The following is a 6,566-nucleotide window of genomic DNA, read 5'->3' as shown; positions in this document are numbered from 1 at the left end:
GAAACGAAAAATAAATTATACTAGAGTTCACAAATGTTAATTTAAGCCATTTCTATAACACTGCACTTCCCCTTGGCAACACTGCCATGCTTCTCAACGGACGGAAACCATTTTTGTTTTCTGTCAAAATAAATGTTCCGGACAAGTTTCTTAATGATTGGTTAATAGCTATATTTTTAGAAAGTTCACGTGTTTACATGCATAGGTCATCGGGTTCATGTCGTTAAACTATAAATATTTTCTCTCTTACGGGCGTTTCTTGTTTGATTTATTTGTTTGCAGTCACATAAACAACCAAGCTATGCAATATGGATCTGTTACACCCATTATTGCTGCTTCTTCCTGTATTTGCACGATGATGATCTGAAATATTAACTATAAGATGCTATATTCTTAAATCTTTTTCTAAAAAGAATGGATATAGTTGGCACTTGTTCGTAATTTCATTTCATCGTTCCTCATACACGTGTAACACTGTTGCTCTGGTCTCCTTCCTACCATTGAGTAATTAAATGGTAATTAAAATGAATGCGTTTTATTTTTATTATTTTTATTTTATTATTATTGTTTAATTTGAGTTACAATGCTATGTGGTTAAATTGTTTTTACACATATATATCATGAATATTGCTGGGCCAAGAGTGAGGTTGAGCGCTCTAAAAACGGTGTAAAACACCAATGTTTTGCATTGACCGTTCCAAGGCTGTGACCCCAGCTTTATTCTTCTATGTGTGTATATGTTGTTTCGTATTGTGCTGTTTCGTACTGTTTTGGCAATTGGTCACTTGCCTTAAATAAAGGACCAACAAATTTTGTTTAATGAAAATGCAATACTTCTCCAGCAGCGGGAGTTTTATTTCTTTATATTCAGTATATATGTACAATGAAAATTGCCTTTACCCTTGACAGCCATAACAGTCAATGTACAACAACTGCTTTGAACTCAACCAATAGCATAAAAACAAATGTTAGCAGCAGGTTTCATGTTGGTTTGGCAGATACTGTACGAGAGTATCCACAATATTTCACTATAAGTAAAAGTGTTATGTCTTCTGTTCATACGCTTTTCCTTACTTTGACATAGTGACATAGTGATAGTTTTAGCACAAAAGACCAAGCTTCGAACTCAGCGGAGATATAATACGGACAAATGTTCTGATAAAGTTTCAGGAAAATTGGGTCTGAATAGTGGTTACAAGGTATATGTAGACAATGCAATAATGTGTTATAATTGTATGCAATCATGTTTGATTAATTATGCAATTATGTGTGATAAGATTGAATACATAACAAAAAATGAATATGTTTCCATGAAATGATATTTTGTGAAACGCGTCATTTCTCTTCAGGGCATTGTTGATAATCATATGGATCAACACTGTCAGAGTAAAATGCAGGAAGGTCAAACACCGGGGTGCTGTCGAAATAGTTAAAAGGTTTCAAGGTAAATCCTCTTTTCACCGAAATCGTCATAGGGACATCTTCGGCGCATGGAATGTGTAGGAACTTTTCGCTTATCCAAAGCACCACGTCTTCATTGACAATGCTTTCATCATCAAGTGTCATCTTCCCTGCTTCATCTGCAATGTTGAATGGACCAAGCGTTGAATAAAATGTATTCGTCAAATAGGGTTCTGATTCTTTGCGTTTACTTATCGCAATTTGGTACTTCAAATGATTCCACGAGTTAACAAAGGGTGATCCTTCAATATTTCTTGCTCTGTCGAGTATGGCACAATCCTATACCCTCTTAACGAACCCCATTTGTTTCTTTCTCGTTCATTAACAACCATATAGTATTTTGGCTGGTGTGGGTTCCACACTACAGATGTTTCATTTTGGTAAATGGTATCGCGTATAAATCGAGTTTGGTTAAAATAAAACATGTTATTATTTCCCGAAAATGTTCGCCTGTCATCGCTTTGAAAAGCAGCATTAATATCTCCCGCTTCCCACGTTAGAGTTTGGAAACTATTTTGTATGCCTAGGACATCAATATCTACCTTAAAAGAATATGTATGATCGTGTATGGGACCCAACAGAAAATCACCTATTCTAAATCCAAACATTGACGAATTGTAAAGGCCATCATCCCAACTTCCAAACAAATACCCCGAAGCTGTTAACATAGTTTCTATACGACCGTCAACGTGGAATTCCCATTCGACTACATAGTCATAATTCCCCAAGGTAAGGATAGTCCTAACAACGAGAAAGTAATCAACCATTCCCCTTGCCCTATGTCTCCATAGCGCTCTCTGCCCGTCGGCTTCAAAAACACACACTCCTGCCCATGGTCCGACATGATACCACTGAAAGGTACCGTTCACATCCAGAATGTTGCCCCACTTGGGACAATCCAGCCCTGGCCTCGGTTCTCTGGAACCTGTCCCGAGTAAAAATGCCGTGTCAGTAAGGGTCAACGGTCCGTATCCATTAGAACCAGGATGGTACAAGAGAGTTATATCCTGAAGTGAAATTTCATATGCTATTCTGTGTTCCTTGAAACGGATGTCATAGATTACAGGACCTCTTACGGGATGCAAAGAAAATTCAAATTGCCATCCTAAATAAGTAATTTTGTACCCGTTTATTTTATACCGTTTACCGTGCTCTGTATACGTCCTTGGTGGTGGAATATTTGAAAAATCCCTTTCCGGCATAGTGTCGTCTTTTCTTACATTAAATTCATTCGTGTGCTGCTTGATATAGCCTTTTGGGTAACGTACCATTCTTAACGTCCCCAGTCCATAAGCATCGTTAAGATCCTCGCTGGAATAAAATGGGCCTTGTGAAGCATAATACCAATCAGAAGCTTTCCAATTTGCAACGTTTGTTCCCGCGTGGTGAACAAAGCACGATATAGGCAAAAGTCTTAAAGAAGCATCCCCTTCTCCTTCATCATCAATTTGCAGATACAAATTCATATGTGAAATCCTTTCATTCGCGTTAACAGTAGGTAGCTGGTAAAACATAACAGATATATTGTTACCAAACGAGGCACTGTCGAAGCTTTCGCGAAGCAAACTGTCCAATCCAGGCACATGAAGCGTGATATTTATAAATTTAAATAGCTCATAGTTTTCCATTTCATCGTTTGGCCTACGATTAATGTTTATAACGCCATCCTTTATAAGCTGTTCAGCAACCATATTTGTGAGAGCATTCAGTGGCCCAACTTTGTACTCTATTACATCCGGCGGTTGCATTACGGGTCGAATGACATGCACATGCGCAAACCGGGCAGGCAATGACCCACTTCTGTCCAAGTACTCCAAAACGTGTTGTTTTATTCGGTGGATGGAGATATAAGTGAGTTATCCTTGATTCATTGAACTGTTGTGTCGTCGATATATATTTTCTTGATTGTAGGAATTTAACAACTGAGTTTACTTCCATCTCTGTTAACTGCGAAAATGGCGAAAGATGTACGTTTGGTTCAAAATGAGCATTTTCTTTTGATGAATTTCTATTACAGACCTTACATAAATAACTCTCGCTTTCTGTGTGATTTAATAATATTTCAGATCCCGTAAGTGTGTTATTATATTTTTCTGTTATACACTGTATCGTATTTTCAACTACGCATGGAGTATGTTCAAACTTTTTTGATGGCTCAAAACAAAACGATCGAATGCAATGCCAAGAACGAAACTTGTTACGCCAGTAAATAAAATTGACCCTGCTAGAGTCTTAATACTGAAGGATTTCACTTTGTTTCGCTGTATGTGTTTTTCAGATGCACCATCGTCGTCATCATCTCCATCGCAACCCTGTGACTCGTGGACCTGCCGAACAAAATGTGGAATAAAATGTATACATTCACTTATGTGTACAGACCTATAATTTATTGGAGAATGTCAAGTGAATATTTCAAGTCATTTTGTAAATCAACATAACCAATTCAAAAGAGTTTTGAAGGTCGGTTGTAAACGTCAGCACACGCGGTGCATATGCCCACAGTAGATAATTATTTTATATTTACTCACTTCGAACAAAGTTGCGAAATGGTAAGTTATTTGTCCATTACTCTTCATTTATTCCAACACTTAATTACTTTAATTCCGCACTCACCATTAAGGATTCTTCTTCGGAATTATATTGCATCCTTTGTAGTGAAATCATGCTCAGCGATGTCTGTGATTATGTTTCTTAAAAAACGTCAGCATGCATAGTAGATATTTAAAATATTTTAATTTCAATAGACATTGATTTAAATATACGTATATTTAAAATTGCATAGCGTTTGATTATATATGTGTTTTTGCAATTATTACAATCGAAATGTAAACGATGTACAAAACGTGACGGTCGGTACACGCTGTTACATAGTAACAACATCTTATTAACAGTCGACGCATGAATAACAGCTGGTGCACAGTTCTGCAATGTGTATAGTATCATTAAACTTAAAACACAACGTGTTATTTCTACATTAAATAAGAATGATCAATTTAAACAATATCTAATTTAATTTAACAAAGTCGTGTACTTACAGTAATATTTTGATGTTCGAATAGAGACGCTATCTCAAAAATAAATAACAGTTCAGTGAAAATCCATTGTTATATTTCTTAAACGTTTGGGTCAACACTAGATGTAGTCGAGTTTAATACTGAACGAAAACGCTATTACCGGTACGTGTAAGGTAAACTTGCAAGTTTCTGAACATGTTAAGGCTATCGATAGACCCGATTTAACTTAAATAAGTATTGATTTTACATACCCCAACACGGAACAAAATTGCTAGCTTGTTAAGTCGTGAATTGGTGATAGCGATGCCGATTCTTTCAATACACATTAAGCACTGCGGTTTCAAATTTCGTGCGTTATCTTACAATAGAAAAAATAGTGAAAAGCAGGCAGGCAATTACCATATTTTGGTAAAGTTTTTTAAATATAGTTTTTATATGTTTTTAATATGTTCCAAAAAATATAATAAGTGTTTTTATTTATACATGTATATAAGTATTTTTTTATCAAAATTGTATGTTTGTATGAAATAAGCCGCAATGTATAATTAATGTACTATATTTGCATTAAATAAAAGAATTGGATTACCATTTTTGTAATTTCACTTATTTCTTAAAATGAATTTACATTTTTTGACACAAAATAAGCTAGCAAATAATATGAATAGCATTTCATCCAGTCCGAAAAATCAAAATGGTTCTGTAACATAACACATGTACATCAAGAGGTTGATGATAAGTGGATGTTACCTAAATTCGAAAATCACTAGAAGATGTTCATAGATTGTGAGAGCCGTAGGCCTGACAGAAATTAGATTTGTTGAATCGAATGTGTGTGATTATATCACAATTCCGAGCAGCAGCAAGTCATTAACGCTTTTATAACGTTTTTTTTCCGTATAATAAGCATTATATAGTGAAGATCTTATCGCTTTTATTAAAAGTGTTAATGCCCGAAAATACGTTAAGGTTTAGTGCAAATATGTATTCGTCATTTTAACAATTAAAGGTGTCGTTTACTACACATTTCAGAAAAGCAGTTTTTCTTTGCATTTGCTTTTACTTAAGTTTTGTTGAAACTCGGTGAAAAATGTGAATAATTTGGTCAATATTAAAAATCGATTATCACATCGAATTATAACCATGATAAGGATTTTTTGTACATTTAACTGGATATATCAAATATTTTAATATTATGATTTAAACATTTAGTATTATTCTTGAGTGTGTTGATTTCTAGATGTAAATGTAGTTAAATTACGGCTTAAAAATGCACAAGCCCGTGTTAGATCAAGTTGTAGGAATGTGCTTCCTTAATATTGCATGCGTATAACATAATATTTACTTTTTTTGTTTGTTTTGAATATCATTTTACTCTTCGATTGACGAGAAGCTTGAAATATAAACTAACACTAGGTCAAAGAGAAGAAAAGACAGACGACTAGTTGTGCTTTTTTTTAGATTCGATAGATAATAAATTTAGTTTAAACATGATATAGGATCGTTTTAGATGATTGAGTGCACGCCTAGCGGTTTTGTATTTATTTTTAGGGAAACAGTTGAAACCTATCTTTCTCTTCACATTTTTCTTATTTATAAAAATTATGTGAAAACGATGTTTCCACTAGAATGAATAGGTCAGATAATCTCTTTAACAAGATCTGAGTAGCCATTCCTAACGACGCAAAATAATGCGTTAGAAACATCATGGTAACCAAACAAATCTCGAAGAGAACAATTTAAATGAACAATTATATGGATCACAGAAGAACATGTTATTTACAGTTATTAGAGTCTAAATGTTTCATGATGCTTGAGACGACAATATGTTCAAGCTTTTTTGATGCGACTGAGATCAAGGACACAGGCAATCATCCGGAAAATCAATGAAACTACTTATAGTTTTACATAAAGACATTTCACGAGTTAACATAAACTATTTTATGTACGGCTTTAATAAATCTTCAGTGCTATTGAACCCGAGAGAAACGGGTCGGTGGTAACGTTTCGGGTGTGTAATATCTATAAAGATATAAATCACAGCAAAAGCAGAACTGATAGTATTGAAAAATAGAACATGAGTAAAGGTAAACA

At 34.6% G+C, this 6,566-nt stretch overlaps 1 long non-coding RNA gene across 1 annotated transcript; it reads right to left on the bottom strand.

The window, feature by feature from the left end:
• Positions 1-3,294: 3,294 nt before the first annotated feature.
• Positions 3,295-4,693, bottom strand: LOC127869029 (uncharacterized). Its single transcript, XR_008044376.1, has 3 exons — positions 4,497-4,693; positions 4,075-4,151; positions 3,295-3,788 (listed from the first exon to the last, which is right to left on the bottom strand). It is a non-coding gene; the product is annotated as an uncharacterized LOC127869029 (long non-coding RNA).
• Positions 4,694-6,566: the final 1,873 nt, after the last annotated feature.

Source organism: Dreissena polymorpha, chromosome 2, assembly GCF_020536995.1.
Source record: "Dreissena polymorpha isolate Duluth1 chromosome 2, UMN_Dpol_1.0, whole genome shotgun sequence".
NCBI lineage: Eukaryota > Metazoa > Mollusca > Bivalvia > Myida > Dreissenidae > Dreissena > Dreissena polymorpha.
Note: the sequence above shows the minus strand (reverse complement) of the source record. Positions and strands in the feature narration are given on the sequence as shown.